Source organism: Marmota monax, unplaced genomic scaffold (genome assembly GCF_021218885.2).
Source record: "Marmota monax isolate L192 unplaced genomic scaffold, Marmota_monax_Labrador192_F-V1.1 WCK01_AAM20220418_F8-fsc00006, whole genome shotgun sequence".
In the NCBI taxonomy this organism is placed as follows: Eukaryota; Metazoa; Chordata; class Mammalia; order Rodentia; family Sciuridae; genus Marmota; species Marmota monax.
Window position 1 is genome coordinate 17,791,694 of NW_026693712.1, and position 24,346 is coordinate 17,816,039.

Sequence of the window (24,346 nt, forward strand, 5' to 3'; positions counted from 1 at the left end):
ACAAACAATAAGTGTTGGCAAGGATATGGGGGAAAAGGTACACTCATACATTGCTGGTGGGATTGCAAATTGGTGTAGCCAATATGGAAAGCAGTATGAAGATTCCTTGGAAATCTGGAAATGGAACCACCATTTGACCCAGCTATCCTCTCCTTGGTATATACACAAAGGACTTAAAAACAACATACTGCAGGGACACAGCCACAATTGACAATAGCTAAACTGTGGAACCAACCTAGAAGTCCTTCAGTAGATTAATGGATAAAAAAAAATGTGGCATATGTACACAATGGAATATTACTCAGCAATAAAAAAGAATAAAATCATGGCATTTGCAGGTAAATGGATGGTGTTGGAGAAGATAATACTAAATGAAGTTAGCCAATCTCAAAAAAGCAAAAGCCAAGTTTTTTCTCTGATATAAGGAGGCTGATTCATAGTGGGGTAGGGAGGGGGAGCATGGGAGGAATAGACGAACTCTAGTTAGGGCAGAGGGGTAAGAGAACAAGGGAGTGGGCAGGAGGCTAGCAAAGATGGTGAAATGTGATGGACATCATTATCCAAAGTACATGTATGAAGACATGAATTGGTGTGAACATACTTTATATACAACCAGAAATACGAAAAATTGTACTGTCTATGTGTAATAAGAATTGTAATGCATTCTGCTGTCATTCATTTTTTTAAAAAATCAATTTAAATTTTTTTTTAAAAAAAGAAAAGTGACAAGATCTGGTTTGCTTTAGTATATTGGACATTTTTCTAATATAAACTATGAGAAAGCAGTTCTGTTTCAATGGAAGAGATGCCAAAAGATTCAAGATTAATGTCATCCATTGTTAACATGTAAAATTGAAGGAAAGTTCAGTGAGTTGTGCTTGTAGAATTCTGTTCCCATGGAGATGGAAGAATCAAGTCCAAAGCCATCAATAGGAAAGATGAAGAAAGGTGGACTCTCAGAGCATGGGTTTCTGGCTAGAATCTGTTCCTTGCTCACTATATCAATTTTTTCTCCCAGACCTCCCAGGCTGGTTCTCTAGGTTAATATGGTGGAGATCATGTTTGCTGTAGTAGAAAAAGGAAGTGATGGGCTGAAATGAGCAGCAGTGGTTAAAAGCTTCCCCAGTCACACTTGGCCCAAGCTTCTCCATGGAAAATGGACAGAGAGAGAGAGGAGGTGCTAACACCAACTGAGGGCTTGGCACAAAGCTCTAAAAAGTTCAGAAGAGCTGGAGACCCAGGTGGCAGGACTCACCTGGAGAGCAATGAACTCCTGTGGCCACAAGAGTCTGCAATGCTCATATAAGGGACAGTAGTCCATCAAGCATGGATGGAGCCATATGGGAGATGAGAAAAGACTTGCCCCAACCTGTCTCCCATGTGGGACTAACCCAGCCCTATATGGTTTCTGAGCTGAGCTGGTTTATCTTCATTCCTCAAAGCTTTTGGACATGCACACATCTGACAGAGTTCTTGCTGGCTGAGAACTTTGGAAAGCTTCCTCTAGTGAGACTGTTCAGGGGTGGCAGGGTGGGGATGGAACTGCCTTGAGAAAGCAACTGAAGAATGGATGGATCAGGATCAGGGAGGGTTGGTCTAGGAAGACAGAAAACAGGCCTTATCAAGACCCATGGGGATGAAAAGTGGCCAAGAAAAGCCACACTTAGGTTCCCAGAATGCAATGAGAAAAATAGAGAGAGAAGGCTGTAAAGGATTCTAGGTACAGGCTGAGCTGATGACAACTTCTATCCATGATTCTGATCCTGACATTGGCTTGGAGGTAGATACAGCCTTCCCTTGATCTTCCAAAGCCCCAGAGATAAAGGGACCAGCTAGAGGATGGGCCTTGTGGCATCCAAGGGCACAAGTGTGTGATGGCCACCCCCTGTGGAACTCAGCAGGGACCACAAAGTTCCAGCCTCAGTTTGTTCTCAGAGCAACAAGCAAGGCACAGGGCTAGTGGGGTTTCAGTCTTGCAGAGTTGCAGATCTGTCTTCTCGGCCTGGGAATATTTGGGATTCTCCCAGCTGGGGTCATCCAGATCACCCTTCTAGAATCACCAGCTCTCTCCTCTCTCCTCAGTGGACAGGAAAATAGGTGGGAGGGCAGCTTCACCCAGCAAGAGCACCAGCTCCTCTCCATGACACTCAGCCCCTCTCCTGGGTAGGACCCCTCCTCCCGGGGAGCCTCACAGGCATGTCTAGATCTTTATGAACACAAGGCGAAAGTTGCCCCTTTTGTACTCTCTGACCCACAGCTCTCTGTCTTTGGCCAGGTCCACTTTTTGAAGCAGCTGGTTCACAGGCTGCACTATGCTTTGGTTGAACATTCTGTCTCATGCTGTAGCTGTGTGTATTGGCACAGTTGTTGCCAGATAATCTCCACCCTCTCCACCTCTAGCTTCTCCAGCTCCAAAGTGGTGGCCACCATCTCTTCAAACCTCTTGGACTTGTCTTGGTTGTAGAGGTTCATACAGCACATGAGGTCATAGCCAGTCTGTGTGGACTTCCTCCATGCCTTCTTGACATCCTCCTCCATCTTGTTGCTCAGTTTAATCTCCAGGTGCTGGATCTTCATGATCAGGTCTCTCTACTGCTCTGTGAGGGCTTTCTGGGCCTTCTCCACAAATGCATAGCAGCTGGAAAGTCGTTTGCAGATGTCAGCTATATGGTGGTCACACTGTTTTATATCTTTCTTGAAGTACTCACAAAAGTTCATTAGGACTTCTATACCTCACTGTGAATCTTGGTGGAGAACTTGAGATGAACTTCTGCTTCATCTGCCAAGCTCTTCTTCACCTGAGTCCACACTTTTTCTAGGGAGCCTTCCTCCTGTGTAGCCAAGTTCTTTGCATATTCTTCTTCAATCTTTATCCTCTCTCAGGTGTATTCAGATATTTCTTTCTGCATTTGTTTGTCTTTCAGTTGCTTTTGGAGCCACAGTTCAAACCCAGCCATGGTGCCATTGCCTTGGAGGTCCTTCTTATCAGCACAGAAGTAGTCAGTCACAATAGCTCCACTCTGTTGGCTTTAGCAGTTGCTGTTCAGGATTGTGTCTGAGAGAGGGAATGTCACACAATTTTTCATCGTCTCTGTGTGGTCAACTTTATTTTCAAGATTATATATTTTGTCTTCATTGCCCAAAGTTCTCATCTATTGGTGATACTTTCCATCGAATTTTTAATTTGGTTTATTGATTCCTTCATTTCAGGAATTTCTGTTTGACTTCTTTTCAGGATCTCTATCTATTGAAGTGATCTTTTGCTTTCTGTATTTGCTCTCTTACATCATCCTTTAAGTTGCAGAACAATTTTACTAAGTACATTCAGAACTCCTTCTCTGACATTTCTTCTACTGTGTTGTCAATGAATTCTATTATTGGAGCATCTTGGTTTGTTTGGAGTGCTTTATTCCCTTGGTTTTTTTTCAGGTTGTTTGTGTGTCTTCCCATCTAGCAGTGTGTATCTGAGGCAGTAAAGTTTCTACTCTGTAACTTATAGTGTCCCTGAAGATTTCCAGTACATCACATTTAAGGGGGAGACCAATATTAACAACACAGATCTGGGTTTCATTTTCCATAGATTCCACCATGCTGCAGTCCCAAGATGACTCCTGGATCATGGATGATGGATAAACTCCAGTAGAGCGTAAAGGATATGAATGATAGGCCCCAGGGAGGGAACTTCCTTCAATACTTCCCCACTTCTTAACTTTGGATTTAACCATGTAAGTTGTTTTGGCCAATGGTATTGAGGGCCACAGCCCAGTCGGGATGGCACAAGGCATTTTGCCAGAAGGAGTGGTTAAGAGGTGACGCCAGTGAGCCATTGAGACGATAATGGTTAAGTTAAGCTGTGTATTCAGTTGTATATAGACCTTTGCTGTCCGGCAATAGGGACTCTCCTGCTGCCTTAGGCGCTACTTTGGAGTTCCCGTTGAATTCTCGTGGGGTTCTGAGAAAGTGCACGGGGAGCCCAGTGGAGGGTGAGAGTGTTCCTGGGGAGCGTGTGTGGAGTGCAGGTGAGAGTTCGGGAATAAAGAGTTGCTGTTTGAACCTATAAGTGCTTCATGGCGGCTCGGTTATTTGTGCCCAGCCAGACTGCGGCACAATGGCATGTTAGCAGACTGTTGTGGATTTTTTCCCCAGAAAGAGATATTGAAATTCTAACTTTTGATCCTTGTGATTGTGATCTTATTTGGAAATAGGATCTTTCCAACATAATTAAATTAAAATGAGGTCCCACTGGATTGGTATTGGCTCTAAATCCAATTACTGGTGTCCTTTGAGGAGGGAGAAATTTGGAGTTATCTGAGCACACAAACAGAAGATGGCCATGTGATAATGGATGCAGAGATTGGATTGATGCTTATGTAAGACAAGGAATTCCAAACATCTCTAGCAAACACCAGAAACTAGGCAGTGTCAAAGAACTATCTTCCCCTAATCCCTCAAAAGGAATAGAATCTTACTTCAGACTTCTAGTTTCCAGGACTGTAAGAGAATAAATTTCCACTGTGGTTGTGTCTTGAAATGTGTGACATAACTGGGTTTGTCCTCTTCATCTTCTGCCTCCATGGGAAGAATATCTTCTGGGTAGAACATTATTTAAAGAATGAAGAGAGGCATATGGAACAATCCTAGTAAATCTGCATTTTGAAAGCAAGACACAGTTGATCTCAACCTATGTCTGCTGATTTCCACATGCATGAGTGGGAATTCATATTGTTTTAGCTAATAATTTCAGGATGTTTTATTACACTGCACTATATGACAATAGCCAACCTATATAATCTATGAATATTTTATTTTCCTGTGAATTAGTTGCAGATATTATGATATATCATACCTAAATATCCTAACATGGACCTCTTACAAACAGGGACATTGGCCCACATAACCTCAATGTCATTGTTGCACTCAGGAAATTTAAAATGAGATGTTTTTATAACATATCCCTCAATTTAAAAATTTTTATTTCTTATTGATTAGACTCAGGTTAAATGTTTCACAAAAACATCACATAGATGATGTTGTGTCATTCTCAATGTATAACATCAGGCAACATATTATGTAATTTTATCCCATATTTGGTGGTTTCCTTATATGATCATGTCCATTAATTTTATCAGTTGGAAAGTTACCTTTCAATACTTTCTAAAATTAATTAGTCATCTTTGGGGACAAATTTTGAAACTATGTGAATATGCTATTCCCAAAACACTTCATAGACTGATAGTTTCTAACATGCATGGATGAAGCTTGCCTTGAATTAGTACACACTTGTAACTACATTGTTTAAGTGTGTATATACATTCATATGTATATATGAAATCATGATGCTTATGCTTTAAGTCCATCAATATAGGTTTCTTGCCAGGCACAGTGGCACACACCTGTAATACCAGTGGCTCTGGAGGCTCAGGCAGGAAAATTGCAAGTTTAAAGCCAGCCTCAGTAAAAAGTGAGGCACTAAGCAACTCAGTGGAGACCCTGTCTCTCAATAAAATACAAAATAGGGCTGGAGATGTGGCTCTGGGTTTGAGTGCCCCTCAATTCAATCCCCAGTACCCACTCCCAAAATATATAGGTTTTTTTCATTTCTGTCCCCCATTTTACCAAGGTAAGAATCCTTAAGTTTCTAGTACTATAAATATATTTACTCATATGAATCTTAAAATACACATATAATAATTTTGGAATTATTATACTATTACCCAAGTACCATTATTTTGCAAATCCATTTACGCAAACCAGAAAATTATAATTGGCCTCATAGTGGTGTAGTAACATAAAGATGTGATACCTTTCCTCACATATCATAAGTTATAGCTGACACTCCTATAACAAAAGATGAATTAGAGATAGCAAAACATAACAAATTTATGTAATCAAAGTTTTACATGACATTGGGGGCTTCAGATATGATGATCTAACATTGAGGGGAACTGGTTTATGCTTACATTTGGTGAAGAATGGACACTTGTGTAGAAATGTTATTGGACAAAAAGGGTCTAATGGTTATAGACTGAGGAGGGAAACCCAGAAAGGTATGTCTTCACGATTCTTCTTGGCTTCTCTGTGTAGTATTCCCTCCTGCAGGGGAGAGATAGTACCCCTCTGAAATGAGGATTGTATGATCTACCATTAGATAAGGTAAGTCAGAGAATTCTCTTATGACCAGTTCTTACATAGAAAGGCAGGAGTTTGGAGCTATACTTCTGGGTCTATGGCTTGTTCTGGGGAAGAAGATTTCTAGTTTCCATGACACGCCTTCAGAAAGAAATTCCCATTTCTATGTATTCTTTTAAGGGAGAGAAAGAGGAGGACAAGAGAAAGTCAGAAAGACTTTGCTGCTGAAGTCTTCCAGTCTCCTTTAGTTCAAGGTATTCAGCAAGCCAAAGCTCCAACACTGAATAACAAACTTTTCCCCTATAATCTGTCCTTTGAGATGCTACATTTCTTGTTTATAAAATTAGTTTGGATTTAAATTTATTTTAACATTTATGACTACATAAATACTATTTATTCATTTACTCACATCTAAATCATAGGTTTAAATAATTCTGAAATTGTTTTGTGGAGAACTTTATCATTATTTTCAGTAGCTTCAGGAAAAAATGCCCTAACTAGAGTATTAGAGTGTCTTCCCCCATTTGTTCTTCTTTTATTATTATTTATTATTTCCCAACTTCAAATAGTTTTTGAGTTTTAATATTTATATTTGTTATCATAATCATTTTATTGGTGCTTTAATTTTCTTTCACATATACTTCTTAAGCCTGAAAAATCTGTCTATTTTTAGGAACAGAATGTATTTTTAAAACACTGAGGTTTACACCTGTGGTTTTAATCTTTACTATTATTTCAGAATTCTTTTCTTCTATTGTGTCCTCTCATACAGTTGAGCTCTTTTGTTCATTTTGGCAGGAACAGGTTGCTTTGGGGGATGGAAGACTTTCTTAGGCAGCTCAGTTTATTTCAGCTGCTCTTTATTTCCCATCTGCTGCTTTATATAACAATGCCTCTTATTGTTCAACATGTACATGTGCATATAATGTTTCCCTCTCCCATAGTAATATAAGAAGTCATAATATAAACCAATACTACTAATAAGCCAGACTTATATTACACTCTTATTTTAGACAGATGGCTTTCACACCCTTATTCATGTTATTTGTTTTTCTATTGGTAGTAGAGGCTATATGTGTCTTTCCATGAAATCCAGAAGTGTTTGAAAACTTTTTAATTTAACCAAAATGAGGCTAGGGTGATAATTCTCCCACTTATTAAACTCTTGTCGATATATATTTTATAATTAAAGGCAATTAAATGGACAAACTCATACCTAAAATTTCATTGAAATTAATATTTTTGCCAATAAAATTTTGCTTTGAACCTTAAAAGAGAAATAGCAACTATTATTTTCCATGGAAGATTAAATGAAAAAAAATATTTTTAAACCTATCAACTATTCACTGATTAGCTGGCAAATGATAAGTTAGTTTGAAAAGGAAATTCATTTCAGTCTTAACTTTCTGGAATTGATTTTATACTATAATGCATACATCTGAATGCTCAATATGATCTGTATGTTCCAGTTATACAGTAATGACTTGTTTCAAATGGGTAAAAATAGTATTAAACTGATTGGGAAGAAGAGAGATATAGAAATTAAAAGGTCAGTTGGAATTCTAACTTCATAGCCTCTAAAAAAAAGATATGCATTTCCATGTATTTTTTATTTTAAAAAAAACATTTGAATGAGGCATGTCATTACCATTTTTCTTCTTTTTCCTTGTTATTTATTAAAGAATCTCTATGTGCAAAGCAACTTAAGAGTGCCTCATCTGAAGTTAAATATACAGTGACTTAATCATTACTGTGTAAAAATGCACAGTCTAAAATAGTAAAAAGCATGCCACAAAGTTTTTATATTTTCAATTGTCTGATAGCTTATATACTAGGGTTGAAAGAAATAAGTTTTCCTTCCTAAAATTTCTATTACTTTTTACCACTTTCTAAACATAATCCAACTTTGTATGTTCCAGGAACAGAGACCAGAGCAGTACTCTGTGCTGTTGCCTTAAATGTGTTTGAATAACAAGATAAAGCTTTCTTTAGCATTACTTCCCATAAAATATATTGTTTTAATTTTTAGTAAGTGTTTATCAATGCCAATATACACAAATGATTTTAAAATACCTATTTAAAAATAAAATGCCTGTTGGAAGAGATTCTTGGAGAAATTTAAATGTGTTTGTAAAATATTTTCTTAAGTGGAAGTGAAACACCATTCTGAAAATTTCCATTCTTCAGTACCCAGTTATGACTCTTAAAACAGAAGATCTCTCAAAGACTATCTGTTGAGGTTTAAAACCCCCAAGACCTCCAATTTGTGTCCTCAAAGTTTAGGGTCTCAATACTTTTTGAACTTTACAAATTGCATTTTCCTTATCTACCACCAGGTGGCAGGTGGATCCGCTTTTCTGAACGCGATCCCGACCCCGCCCTACCGGAAGCTGTCATGTAAAGGAAATCTCTGGCCACGCCTTGAGTTCAGCACCCTAGAAACGGACAGCGACACCGCCCAGTTTAGTCTTATGACTTGCTGTAGAGATTTTCACCCGACTAGGGAACTGGCCAATCCGAACTGGCTCCAAGGACCGCATGACTGACTAATTTACAATGCCAAAAGTGAAGGGGTGGTAGGAATCCCTTGATCTGGGACTTTTAGACTGGCGGAGGAACCAGCTGACAGTAAATAAAAATCCACATTAACAAAATCTTGTGGGTTTCCCCCCCTCACTACCCACTGGAATCTAAGTAAGTTGTAAATGCTGTCTTGCTGTGGTACAGGCATTTGATTACCCAACTCCGCATTTTGGTTTATTCCAACAAAATGCGTAAGACAGCAAAGGCGGTACAAAGAGTCTGTGTGAGTTATGGCGGCGAGTACATTGTCTTGTACAAAGCTGCCTGCAGCTTTCAGCTTTCTTGAGAAACCAGCATGGGGACGAACCGGGTTTTTCCTCCCCGTTTTCCAAAGAACACAAACAGTGTCTCTCTCTCTATCTCTCTCTCATGAAATTACTATTTTAGGCAAAGAGACTTCGGATTGAAGCACGAGTGTGTTCTATAAATGACGGTTTGGGTACCACGTTTCCAGTTGCCTAGCGACTAACTAGACAAAAGAATACCTTGGGGGATTTTAATTCGCAGTTTGGAATGGCAAAAACCCAAGGGCAGATGAAGATGGATTCAGGATAGGACAATATATTACCTGGGACTAAGGTTTAGAGTCAAAGTCTAATTAAGTCTAAGGTTTAGAGTCAAAGTCTAATTAAATCTCAGTGCTGGAGAAATAGATAAGGCTAAAGACGAACACGTATCTATTTAAGATTGGCAAACAGGCTAAATTAAGCCGAGTTTTAGTTGTAATTTATCCGCATTTTACTGATTGCTTTCTCCTTCTTAATCTGTTGGCAGCAATGATTCAGATCTTTAACCAGCAGAGGGCGAGTAGACAGCAGTTTTTGTCCCTCAGACACTCCCTCTTCCTCCCTCCCCCATCTGCCCCCGGGAAATTAATTTAGTACCCAGCTCTTCAAATATAGACCAAGACGAGGAGGGTGTAGTGGAAGGAGAGCAGCACACGAGACTTGGCAGAGTGCCCGTCCTGTCAGGCTTGGACTTATGGCTGCACTGCATTCTGCCGACACATCTCTTTGCTTGGGGTTGCAGAGGGGACTGCAGTGGTCGTTGCAGGAAGGAGCAGGGATGAAAAGAAACCCAGCCCATCTTCAGAAACCATAAATATTTGGAATAAAAGGCTTAAGAAAAGTGAAAGGACCAGAAGTAGCCTAGTAAGAACTCAAATATAGACTATAAAGGTTTAAGAAATGAAAAGAAGCAGTTTACTTCTCAGGGCTAATAACTCTATGTGCTAGAACAATAACCAGAAAGGCTCTGCTTTTTCAACTCTAGGAATAAAAACTGGAGGGAAAGAGAATAGAAAGGAAGGAACGTCTAAGAGCAAAGACTAAGAGTTTTGGCTGAGTGATATTTAAAAGAGAATAAGCAAGGCAAGCCAGCTCCAAGAAAGAAACAATGAAAGAAAACCTACCAGAATGCAGGGCAGAGCAATAAAGCATGCAGCACAAAGTTAATTTATTGTTGGGTGGAGCCCTTCACATTCTGGTTGTACAATCACTTGCTCCAGAAGAGCAATTTAGCTTGTAGTGCATGATTTTGCAGATCTCTCTGGGCAAAGAACCAGAAATCCCATTAATTGGGTATGCCCTTTCTTCTCCACATATTTATGTCTCAGAATTCATCTAACTTGGTTTCAAAACTAGCAAAGTTATCTTTTTCTGGAGACCGATAAACTAAATTGTATGCATAATGGCATTTTATCTTCCCCAGTCATTAAATTTCCATAGAAATTGTAGAACTTATATTTAAAGGACACAATTTCTTTAATAAATTCAATTCATAAGACAGTATGACACTTTTTTGTATGTGTGGTGCCAGAGATAAAACTCAGGCGTTTACACATGCAAGGTACCTGCCCTGCCACTGAGATACATCCCCAGCCCAATACTTTCTTAAAGTTGATATTGGGGAGGTCAAGAGTGAGTTACATTAAGAGGATAAATCAACAATTTTAAGAAAGTATAATCTGATTCAGTAATAATTTGACAACAGATAAATTATATTTTGATTGTGTTATGCAGCATGCCTGTGTTTCTGTAGCATTCCTTCTGTAAAGGAGCACTTGTAAAATTTTCATAAATACTTCAAACTTTATTCATATTGTACCACAACTAAACAAGTGCTTTAAATTGGTTAATATAATCCCGGCATAGAATTCAGAACAATCTTTTCAAAACAAACCAATGAAGAAGAATAGTCAAATATCCAATAGGCAAAGGTTTTCAACATCCTTAATCATCAAAGAAAAATTTAAGGGGCTGGGGATGTGGCTCAAGCGGTAGCACACTTGCCTGGCATGTGCGGGGCTCTGGGTTCGATCCTCAGCACCACATAAAAATAAAATAAAGATATTGTGTCCACCGAAAACTAAAAAATAAACATTAAAAAAATTCTCTCTCTTAAAAACAGAAATATAAATTTAAATCACAATGAAATGCCTTTGCCCACTTAAAAGAGTGGCAAAATCAGTAAATTAAAGCTGATATTTTCAAGAGTAGAAAAGGATGGGGCAACTCCAACTTTCACACATTTCTGGCGAATTGTAAATTGACACAACCACTCTGAGAACAGCATTAACCAAAGTTCAATATAAGCATATTCTATGGTTCAGTAATTACAATCATAGACATATTCTCAATAGAAATGCATATGTGTGTACAAAAAGACAGGTTCCTCATAGTCAAACCTGGAAGTAATCCAAAAATACTTCAACAATAGAATGTATAAACATATTGTTATGGATATTAAAAAAATATATATAGCAATGAAATTTTTTTAAAAAACTGTTACTGTATGAGACAATATACATAAATCTCACACACAATTTTTCAGCAAAAAAATTCAGGAATAAAATGAAACATTTTGTATAATTCTATTTATATAAGTTTAATCATTGGAAAAACTTTGTTAAGATGATAAATTGAGAGGAGTGGTTCCTTTGATGGAGATAAAGATTGGAAGGGGCATGAGGGAAGTTTCAGAGATTCAAGTATGTATTTTTAAGGTTTTGATCTGAGTGATAGTTATTTGAGTATGTTTGATCCATAAAGCTTATTGAGCTGTACATTATGATTTGTATATGTTATGAATGTTATATTGCAATAAAAAGTATATCTTTAAAAAAGACATAATACAAATCATGTATTATGGTTTGGATATGAGGTGTCCCCCAAATCCCATGTGTAAGACAATGCAGGAATATTAGAGGTGAAATGTTTAGGTTACAAGAGTTCTAAGAGAGCCAAGCAGTGGATTGATATACTGATATGGATTAACTGGGTCGTCATTGTAGGCAGGTAGGGTGTGGCTAGAAAAAGTAGGTTACTAAGGGTGTGATTTTGTGGTTTGTATTTTATCCTTGACTGTCGTATCCTGAGCTGATTTCCTCCACCTTGCCCTTCTGTCATGTTTTGCCTCACTTAACGCCCAGGGCTATGGTGTCAACTAACCATGTACTGAACTTCTGAAACCATGAAGTAAAATAAAAAATTTCCTCCCCTAATCTGTTCTTGTAAGGTCTTTTGGTCAAAGAAAGGAAAAACTGGCTAAAATGGAGATTGGCACTGAGAAGAAGGGGTTATTGCTGTGACTAACCTGACCAAGTGGTTCAGAAGCCTCTAGAGCTGGTATTTGAAAGGAATTTTGAAAAGTTTAGAAATGCAGGTTAGAAAACCTTTAGGATGTTATAAGCAGAGCTCAATGGGAGATTCTGGTGTGTTAGAGTATGTAAACAAGTCAGGATGGCGCCTGGCATTTTGCCAGACAAATGTTAGAGTCTATAAACAAGTCTGGATGGTGCCTGGCAAAATGCCAGAGGGAGTGGTTTGTGAAGTAACACCAGCAAGCCATTAAGTGTGGAGATTCCTTATTGGTTGACTGATGTATCTAGTTTATGCTAATTAGATAAGCTGTGTGGAATGTATAAATACCGCTCCTGTCTTGCAATAAAGGGCTCCTATTCCTGCTGTATCAATCTACACAAGTTGTTCATCACGCCCCCCCCCCCCATTTTGCCCAGCCAGCCTGCGGCACTGGTGGAAACTCAGAAGACCAGAATGCTGATAGGAGTGCACACAATACTCATGATGTTTTAGAGGCAAATGAGGATTCTATTGAAAATTGGACTAGAGGCCACTCATGTTTCATTTTAGCAAAGAAGTTGTCTACATTTTGCCATGTCCTGAGACTTTCTGTGAAGCTCAATTTAAAGGTGATGGACTAATCAATCTGACAGAGGAAATTTCAAGGCATTCAAGGGGTGGCATGGGTATTACTGTCAGGTTTTTGACCACGTTTACTGGGATATCAGGAGCAGAAAGCAGAGTTAAAAGATTTTTGAAAATTTTGCAGTTTGGGTCAGAAAAGTGTGAGTAAAACTGGGGCTAAGGAGCTATGATTGTCAAAGAGATTATAACCGCTAATGAGATGCTAATTACTTTACCCCCAAACAAAATGAAAGATGGCTTGAGGGCATCTCAGGAATTGGCAAGAGGCTCAAAAGGGTAAAAGTAAAAGTTCCTTTGAGAAGAGATCATTGGGACACCCTGCCTGCAAAGAGAGAAAATTGTTTCCACTGTGCTCGGTCACTCAGGCACTCAGAGGTAACTGAAGTCATGGTCCTAGGAGGCTTGGCTACTGCTCAAGATGGCAACAGACCTTGGCATCAACCACAGGGTGCTGGTGCTGCAGGAATGTAGAATGCTGGAGTTTGGGGATCATGGAGTGTTCCACAAGATTTCAAAGGAAGGTCTTAGAGGTCAGGTAAATTGTAGCAGGGTTGAAATTCCTTCAGGCTTTCCCTGAGAGGGAAATGCATGAAGATGTGAGAAGGAAGCCAAAGCTGCTCTGGAGATCCCCAAGATGAAGAGATGCCAGTAATGTGGAACACTTGCTGAGGAAATCTGCAGGAATCAAGCAGGGACAAGCCAAGAGAGAGGCCATGTGGGCTGCAACCAGCAAGGTCATAGAGGTGGAGCTTTAAAAGCCCTTTGGAGACAATATCTCTGTGTCATCATATACCCTAGATGCTAGACACAGAACTATAAGACGTATTTGCCCAACTAGATTTTGGTTCCATCCCTCCCTTCTATGTTCCCATTTCTCTCTTTTGGAATGGAAATATTTTCTCTGTGCTGTTATATGTTGGATATATGTAACTTGCTTTTGATTTTTACAGAGGGTCACAGTTAAGAGTTTGCCTTGAGGGGCTGGGGTTGTGGATCAGAGGTGGAGCGCTCACCTAGCATGCATGGGGCACTAGGTTCTATTCTCAGCACAACACAAAAATAAAATAAAGATATTGTGTCCACCTATAACTAAAAAACAAATATTTAAAAATTTTTCTTAAAAAAAAAAGTTTCCTTGAGTCTCAGATGAAATTTTAGATTGGACTTTGGAGAAATTCTGAAACTGTTAAGATGATGGGGACTCTTGGAAATGGACTAAATGTATTTTGCACTGTGAGATAGGCATCTTTTGGGAACCAGGGATGGAATATTATGGTCTGGATATGATATGTCCCCCAAAATCTCATGCTTGAGATAATATAGGAATGTTCAGACTATAAATTGATCAGACTGTGAGAGCTGTAATTTAATCAGTGGATTGATCCACTTGAATGGATTCACTGGGTGATAACTGTAGCCAGGTAAGGTGTGGCTGGAGGAAGCAGGTCTCTGGGGGCATGCATTTGGGATTTATATTTTGTCCTTGGCACCTCATGCTGTCTCTGCTTACTGGGCTGTCATGACTGAACAGCTTTCCTCCACCACAGTCCTCCATCATGATGTTCTGTCTCATCTTAAGCCCGGAGTTAATGAGTTGGCCAACAATAGACTGAACCTCTGAAACTATGAGTCAAAATAAACTCTCTCTCCTCTAAGATTTGTGTCTTTTGGTCATAGTGATGAAAGTGTGACTAAAATATCATATTATTACCATGTTTAAAAACAATTAGTGTTTTCCCATTGCACTGAGAGTAAAATCTAAAGTCCTTAATATAACCTATAAGGCACTGCATAAATTAATCCTGTCTAAATTTCCAGTCTCTTCTTAACTATTTCCTCCTCGGTTGCCATACCCACTCTGATCTTCCTTCAATTTCTAGAACATATCCATCTCCTTTCAGTCTTAAGCTTGTTGTTTTCTCTACCTGGAACATGCTATCTCCAGCTCTTTGCACAGTGTGCTCAATCTTATCCTTCAACTCAGCCAATACCTCTTTAGAGAAGTGCTTCTTGACTGTCCTATCTAAAGTTCCTGTGTTATTTTTCTATTTGCTGCTCTAACAAATTTCCTCAATAGCTTTAAACAAAACAAATATGTTACCTAACACTTGCAAAGGTGAGGAATCTGAAATGAGTTTCACTGGGATAAAATCAAGGAATTAGCAGGAGTGCTTTCCTTTTGGGCATTCTAGGGGAGAATTGGTTTTCTTGTGCTAACCAGCTTTTGGAGACACCTGCATTTCTGGGTTTGTGGACCTTTCTTCCATTTTCACAGCCAGCAGCAAAGCATCTTTAAATCTCTTCCTGACTCCAGCACTCTTTTTATTGCCTTTCTCCTTCACTTTTAAGAATTCTTGTGATGTCATTGGGTTCATCCATATAAAACCCAGGGTAATCTCGTGATCTCAAAATTAGCTAATTAGCAATGTTAATTCCCAACTAATATCTAATATAACATATTCACAGTTTCTGGGAACTAGGATATAAACATACTGAGGGATGGGGATTGTTCTGCCTTCCACAATCTACCTTCTTTCTTTAGTACAGTATAATGTTTATTTTAAAGAGCAGTAATAATAATTTTAAATCATTTTTGCATATTTCTTTACATTTTCACTAACTACTCCACTCTACCATGACTTCTATGAGACCACAAAAACATTTGTCCTTTCTCTTCTATTTATCCAGTCAGTGCTTAGCACAATATGTGGCACATTGCAGAAGTTCAGTAAGTATTTGTGCACAGAATGAAAAATTATTATGATATTAACCTATATTTTGAAACTTAAAAACTCTTTTTGGATTTTATTTTTCCTGTTCATATATTGTATCTTGGCAGAAGAGAAATTTCTGAAAGAATCACTACATATATTTTCTCAAGTTCTTCATTATGCTAACTCACTTTGGAAAATCATGCCTACAGATAAAGGCCCATATTTGTCACATATGTATCTTCATCTTTTATTGGATTTAGAAGAATAATCTATAAATTGCTTCCCCATGGAGAAGAGCTCATCACAAAAATCATGCAGCTGAAGAAGAGATAATCTAAGATGAAGAGTTAAAATTATATATTTCAAAGGGAATTTTGACATGATTTGATGGTGGATTTGATGGAATGTTCAAAGTAGTTATGAGAGCTAATTTTTAAAATGTAATTATTTTAAAACTTTGAAAAAAGAAGGATTAGGAGAGGAATTAGAGCTGGTAAGTATGGGGAACTCTTTCAAGGAATCTTTGTAAAGAAGAGAGAAATCAGCAGTAACTGGTAGGAAAAATGAGGTCAATAGATGGCTATTTTAAGATGTGAGATATAGCAACATTCTTGTACACTGATGGGAAAGATTCAATACAAAGGAGAAAACTGATAATATAGGGTGATAAAAAGCAATGTCTTTGAGTGCATATTTGAGAATAAATGGAAAGGTGGCCTTAGCTATGAGCATAGAGAGTTCATCTAATGGTCAAGGAGCAAGAAAAAGAATTTCTTATTTCTAGGTTCATGGTATAAAGGCTGAGGAGAAACCAGAGTTACATTTTGAAATGAATATAGAAATAATGAACTCAGGGAGAACTAGGTTTCAATTACATAAAGAAGATCATTTTTCAGAAAAGAGGTGGAGTATATAAGAAATTTTGATAATGGTTGACCACAGCACATAGTAGAAAGGTTTCAGGAGTTGAGGAGAGGCAGGAATAACGTAAGAAAAATAAATCTACTAAATGGCAAGGGAGTAATTCTCTAGGTAAAAGAGATAATGGGGTAGTTCTGAAGTTTTAGAGGCTGACATAAAACATGAAGTTAATTTTTATGGGCCCAAACTCATAGTGGTGATAGGCTATAACATGGGTGCAGGAGGTTAAAAACTTTTTGCCCAAAAATTCATAATTCTGGAGGTCTTACTTAGTTAAAACTGATGACTTTCTTTAAGCACAGACACCTTTTATCTGTGCCAATGCAGATATGAAGATCAGGGACAAGGGGCAGTTGATACCTAGTCTGAGAGTTTCTTTGCATACCCTGATATTTATTATTCATAGCAAAAGGAATCAAGGTTCTGACTTTCTGCCCTTTTTGAAGTCAAATCCACTTCTGAAGCACATGATTCTCAGGAGATGAGAACACTGGGATGATAACTGAGCTACCTATGCTGCCAGTTCTCACATGGGTTAATGGCCTGTGAGAACCAAAGGGCAACAAGGATGATTGAGAATTAGGAGTGTGCTGAAGAATATTCATGTTTTCCTGCAGTTAGAATGAGTACTCCTGAGATGTGGAAAGTTTAGTTAGAACTTCACAGATGAAATTTTTCTTCAAATTTAAAAGTTGCCTACATTCTATCACTAAGATCAGAAACACAATAGACTAATCAGTAACTGTGGACACTTTGAAACATCCTAATATTTAGGAGGAAATTAAAAGTAAGTCTAGCTTGCTATCAATGTTAAAAATCACAAACAGACAGATACATACTGAGTCACTGTAATAATACTCTAGTCTTAGTTCACTGAATCGCTGCAGATTCAATTTGGCATCAAATAACAGCCCATTCTTCTCTGCCACATAGTCATTTGGAGCTGATGAGGAGACAGATAGTATATTAGCTACTGAGAAGAAGAAAGAAGTGTCCTTAAGTGGCATTATGCTTTGGAAAATTCTGAAACATAGTTTGAACTGTTTTTCTGAGAAACATCAACCAAAGTCAGAGACTTTCATCATGACACCTTTTCTTAAATTAACTTAATTAATTAGGGTTCAGAAGCCTAAATTTGCTTCTGGTTATGTCTCTAATACAAGTTAGGAGATTATTCTTACCTGAAGTTTTTCTGACTTCAGAAAATAATACTGTTTAAGAGTGAAAACCAGATATTTCAACTATAACCTCCAGTATGAAAAGTATATCACATCTTCAGTGCGAGGCCTTAGCTAAGAGGCAAGAAAAGTAAACTGCTTCTCTCAGTGACACCTCACTGATGAAAAAAAGGGAACCAGAGACAGGTGCCAGATTCAAAGGGGGAATCCTATAAATAATACCTACAAAGTGAATTAGGTTCTTAGAAGGACATAATGTACCAAGACAGATGAACAACATTTTAAAATAGCATGCTAAGATGGCAATAGGGATTTAATTCACCTTGATACCAATTCCCCTAAAGTCAATCTGCCAATACCAATTTACCTAATTAATTCATCTAAAATTAACATTTTCTAGAGCAGTGATTCTCAGTCCTGGGCATGCATTGGGTGGTTCTAATCTGGGAAATTAAAAAAAAAAAAAAAAGAATACCCAGGCTACAACACAAGATTCTGATTTATTTTGCCTGTAGTAGAGCCCAGGAACATCAGATAAAGTATATGAATCCAATTTTGCATTTCAGATAAAACAAATAATAGAATCCTCTTAGTATGTCCCAAATATTGCCTTGGACATACTGCATGAGATATGCTTATAATAAAAGACTATTCATTATTTATTTGAAATTAAAATTTAACTGGACATTCTGTTTTCATCTGTTAAATTCCTGACTCCATCAGTAACTCTAGGCATATCAGAACTATCAACTGCTGTAGTATGTGTAGATCATGCAGATTGGGTTCCTTTAATGTTTTCTGAATAATTTCACATAGTTTTAAAAGTAAAATTATTCCCATTTCTTGGCAGTTCAAGAATTTATTTTTAGCCTGTTTCTAATGGATTGTCAAGTATTTGCATTATTTTTATTTCTAAAAATATTTAAAATGCATTGTGCTTCGTGTGATTCCTCAAGTTTAATCCTTTTAAGTATTTACTCCTTTTTGCTATTTGCTGTTGGTTTTTTATTCTTTTGTGCTATTTCATATTAACTTATAGGAGTAATTTACATGCATAGAAATTGTCTCTTTTCTATGATATGAATAATGTTATATAGTTATGTGTCAGTGACAGTGACACATTCTGAGAAATGTGTCATTAGGTGAGTTTCTTTTGTGAACTTCTTTGAATGTACTTACACAAACCTAGATGGTAGGGTATATAATAGTCTAATAGGCTATACAGCATAGCCTATTACTCCTAGTGTACCAACCTGAACAATGTGTTACTGTACTAAATAATGTAGGCAATTATATCACAATGGTATGCATTTGTATATCTTAAAACATCTAAACATAGAAAAGGTATTGGAAAATATTAGGTATATAGAAATGTTCAGCTCCATCATTGTATATATGGTGAGTCATTGACCAAAATATCCTAATGCAGTTCATGACTGAGTTTTTATCCTTTTGTTCATGGTATTTTTTGTAATGTAATTTTAAACTTTTATATATTCAAAATAAATATTTTCTCTTTTGCCTTCTTATAAGGTCTTTGTTCACTTTGAGATTTTTTAAAATTACCCATTCTATGGCAGAAGCTATAGCTCCAATATTCTCTTCTCTTTAAATAGAGAACCCTAATTTTTATTTGGTCACATCATACATCTAGTTGTAAACATGTGACCATGTGACTTTCCTCTTTTTTTCTCTCTCTCTCTGCCTTTTAGAGAAGAAAATTGGTGAGTTTATTTGTGCATGTTTGACTGGCTTATTTCACTAATATAATGTCCACAATGTTCATCCACTGTTATGATTTCGAAATGTTAGGCGGAACTTCTGAGGAAACTTTTTAAAAGACTTCCTTACTTCCTTCTTGCTGTTGAAAAGCCTGGAGATCTAGCAGCCATCTTGAATTATGGGAGAACTCCTTGACAATGGGGACATCCCATGCTTACGATAGCAGAATAGACGATATGCCCCTAGATTTCTAATAACATAACAAACCTACTCTGTCAGCCTCAATTCCCTATCATATATCTTTTTATGAGGATATAACCTCCATCATGTCTAAATGACTTTGAGTCTTAAAAACATATTAACCCAAACTAATTCTAACTAGTATAACACACACTAGTATAACACACTTTTTTTTTTAGTTGTTGATAGACCTTTTATTTTATTTATTTATATACGGTGCTGAGAATTGAACCCAGTGCCTTACACATGCCAGGCAACTGCACTACTGCTGAGCCACAGCCCCAGACTTCCACACTTACTTTTAATAGTTTTCTTACATCCCTCCCCAACCCTGATGTTTTTCACTGTATGTGTTTAACTTCATCTTGAATTGATTTTGGTGTATAATCTTTTTCAATTTTTATTATGGTAAAATACACATATGATATAACATTTTAACCAATTTTTTAAAATATTTTTTTAGTTGTAGATGGACATAATTTTGTTTATTTATTTTTATGTGGTGCTGAGGATCAAACCCAGGGCCTCACATGTGCTAGACAGGTGCTCTACCACTGAGCCACAACCCCAGCCCCATTTTAACCAATTTTTAAAACGCATTTGTAACATTGTGCAACAATCACCATCCTTCATCTCCATAACTTTTTTCACTTTGTAAACTGAAACATTGTGTCCATTAAATAATAACTCCCTTTTCCTCCCTCCCCACAGACCCTGGCAACCACCATTCTACTTTCTGTCTCTGATTTTTACTCTAACTACCTCATATATGCAGAATCTTGTAATATTGGTGTTTTGGTTTTTTGGGTTTTTGTGTGTGTGTGTGTGTGTGTGTGTGTGTGTGTGTTTGGCTTATTTCACTTAGTATAATGTTCACAATGTTCATCCATTGTTATGATTTAGATATGAGGTGTCTCCCAAAAGCTCCTGTGTGAGACAATGCAAGAAAGTTTAGAGGTAAAATGATTGGGTTATGAGAACCCTAACCTAATCAGTGAAACAATCCACTTGAATGGATTAACTGGGTAATAACTATAGGAAGATAGATGTGACTGAAGGAGGTAGGTCACTGGGGATTTGCCTTTGGGGTATGCGTTTTGTCCCTGGTGAGCAGTGCTCTCTCTGCTTCCTGTCACATACTGAGCTACTTTCCTATGCCACACCCTTCTGCCATGATGTTCTTCCTCACCTTGGGCCCAGAGCAATGGAATAGGCTGTCTATGCACTAAGACCCCTATAACCAGGAACACCAAATAAACTTTTCCTCTTCTAAAATTGTCCTTGTCAGGTCTTTTGGTCACAGCAGTGAAAAAGTTGACTAAAGCATCCATGTTGTAGAATATATCAGAATTCCCTTCCTTTTTAAAGCTGAATAAAGGAGCTGAGGGTCTAACTCAGTTGGTAGAGTATTTGTTTTGCAAGCGCAAGGCCCTGGGTTCAATCCCCAGCACCACCAACAACAACAACAACAAAAAGCTGGATAATAGTTTACACACACACACACACACACACACACACACACATTTATTTATCCATTTATCCATTGATGAATACGTGGCCTGGCTCCATGTTTAGCTGTCATGAATAATACTGCATGGGTGTATTAATATTTAAGATCCTGATTTCAATTCTTTTGGGTATACATATAGAAGTGAAATTGCTGGATCATATAGTAATTCTACTTTTACGTTTTGGAGAAAAAGCCATACTATTTTCCATAACATTTTATACTCCCACCAACAGTGCACAAGGGCTCTAATTTTTCCACATTCTTACCAATACTTGTTATTTCCTGTTTTGTTTTGATAGTCACCATACTAATTGGTGTGAGTTGATATCTATGGTAATGTTAATTTGCATTTCTCTAATGGTGTTGAGCTTGCTTTCCTGTGCTTATTGGCCACTTATATATCTTCTTCAGAGAAATGTCTATTTAAGTCTATTGCCTTTTTTTTAATACTAAGAATTAAAATCAAGGATACTTTACCTCTGAGCTACATTCCCAGTCCTTTTTTGTTTTTATTTTGAAACAAGGTCTCATCAAGTTGCTTGAGGATCTCACTTAGTTGCTATGGTTTGGCCTTGAACTTGCAATTGTCCTGAGTCAGCCTCCTGAGTCACTGGCATTTCAGGTGTATACCACCACACTTGGCTTCTTGCCCATTTTTAAAATTTCTATTTATTTATTTATTTATTTAGAGACAGTGTCTCACTAAGTTGCTTAGGACCTTGCTAAGTTGCTGAGGTTGGCTTTGAACTTGCGATCCTCCTGTCTCAGCCACCTGAGCCACTGGGATCACAAGTGTGTGCCACTGCACCTGGTGCTTTTTCCCCTTTTTTGAAGTAGGTCGTTTGTTTTGTTGTTGATAGAAGTTCTCTATAAACTCTGGATTGATGCAAAAGCATAAAAGTCACACATTCTAACTTAAAAAGACACAGAGGCATACAATCAGAAAGAGGATATCAGATTTTATCCCATAAAAATGTATTTAAATAAATTTTTATTATATTTTTTTGCTAGTCTTTTTTCTTTGTATTTCACTTTACATAGCAAGGTATGTGGCTTGTAGTAGGTGCTACAAAAATATTGATTTAATTATTGATGCCTATGTATTCTTTTACATCTTGAGTTTTGTCTTTCAATGACATTTTTAGCAGATGCAACATAGGTGCATTAACCGCTAATGTATCATTAATAATAAAAACATAATGAAGATATTAGTGCATAAATCTTTAACTGCGATTTTCAGAAATGGATAAAATGCTTTGAATATCTTTAAAGTTTTGAGTACACTATGATAAAGGATTAGATTTTGAAAGGGATCCCCAAAATAGTACCCTTCTTAGTGGTCAATATAAAATGAAGACCAAAATATCATGTTTATCACTGACAAATCTGATTTTAGGGAACGTGCTCCATCTTCAGGAAAAAAATGTTTTTTATACTAGCCTCTAGAATCTAACCCAAACTAGGCACCCCCATCACACCACCAGCGGAGTGGATTAGAATGTGGCTCCTGGTGAGTCATTTGAACCAAGAGAAAGCAGGGAAATGGAGTTGATTTGTACATACCCAATTCATCCTTTCAAACTCTCTTATTAGGAAAGTCTTTTCCCTAAGAAGGAGGGATGGGTTGGGTGCAGAGAAGATAGAAACATCAAGTCAATAGCATGTTCCCAGAATGAAAAACAGAGTGGGAGAATATTAGCTTGAATCCGAGTAAGGATCAGAAACTGATTTGTTTTTCAATGCTAAATCTTAAACCCAGTGCCTCAAGCAGGCTAAGCACACAACTTTACCAATGAGCTCCACCCCAGCCCTATTTAATACATAACAAATAGTATCTAATTATTTGTTTTAACCTTTGATTAGTACTGAGGTTGATAGTTGATCATTTTCCACATTTTAAAATGCCCTTGTGAACAACCTGTTCACTTGTCTTGGAGCCTGAGAATTTTTTACATCAATTTTTGTGATTTCTTTATATAACAAACTATCCTTCATTGTATTTTCTGTTAAAATTAAGCAGTTCAATGGCTTTTAAACTTTGGGATTACAAAAGACGCTTATTTAACCATATCTATTTCATTTTTTGTGTTTTAATTTACTGCCTTGAAACTTTGATTCTCCTCACCAGGTGCTAAATAAATATGCCCCTTTGTTTTACTCTAGTTCTTCTATGGCTTAATTTATAGTATCTCTTTAATATAATTGATATCTATGCTTTTTAAACAGTAGGAGTAAAACCCCTTTTGTTTGCCTTCAATCTACCTGTATTTCTAAGTTTCCTCCTTTTAGCCCTCTTCTTCCTCTCTTATTCCATACGCAAGGAGAGAGGGAAAGAATTAAAAAGAAATACAAAATTAAGCCATTTTCATTTTCCCAATTAGAAGAGAACGATTGTTTCTGCAAGTGACCAGATTTTTCTAGACACTCTCCTTTTCTGATTAGTTGCACAATATGTGCATATTTTCTTGAAAATAAAAATAAATTTCAAAATATCCAGCATAAATTCATGTTAGAGTCTGTAAACAAGTCAGGATGGCGCCTGGCATTTTGCCAGAGGGAGTGGTTTGAGAAGTAACACCAGTGAGCCATTAAGTGTGGCATTGCTTATTGGTCGACTGCTGTATCGAGTTTATGTTAATTAAGATAAGCTGTGTGGAATGTATATATATCCCTCCTGTCCTACAATAAACGGCTCCCACTCCTGCTGTATCAATGTACACAAGTTGCTCGTCACCCCCCCGCCCCCGCCCCCGGTTATTTTGCTGCAGCCGGACTGCGGCAAATTCTCAAAATGTGAGGGGAGAATATCAGTTTAACTACTTTTAAGCCATGCAAATATACTCAGAAGACAGCAAAATATGCATGTTCTATATGAAAGAGAGTAGATTGAAAAAAAATTTTAATCTAATTAAATATTAAATAGACTCACTTTAATGTCAATTGATTTTATCAGTTCTTTATCAGAAGTTTCAACTATAACTTGTCTTTCACTAGAGATGAAAAAATGAGAGAAAAGAGTTTAATAAGTTTAGTATGGGAAGAAGGAGGGAGAAGAGGAAAGAACAGATAAGGAGAGGGAAAATAGTAGGAGCATTATAAAAGAATCAGTGGAGGGGAAAAGAA

General features: G+C 37.3%; 1 pseudogene; it reads right to left on the reverse strand.

Moving 5' to 3' along the window:
• Nucleotides 1–2,200: 2,200 nt before the first annotated feature.
• On the reverse strand, nucleotides 2,201–8,669 carry LOC124103705 (growth arrest-specific protein 7-like; annotated as a pseudogene).
• Nucleotides 8,670–24,346: the final 15,677 nt, after the last annotated feature.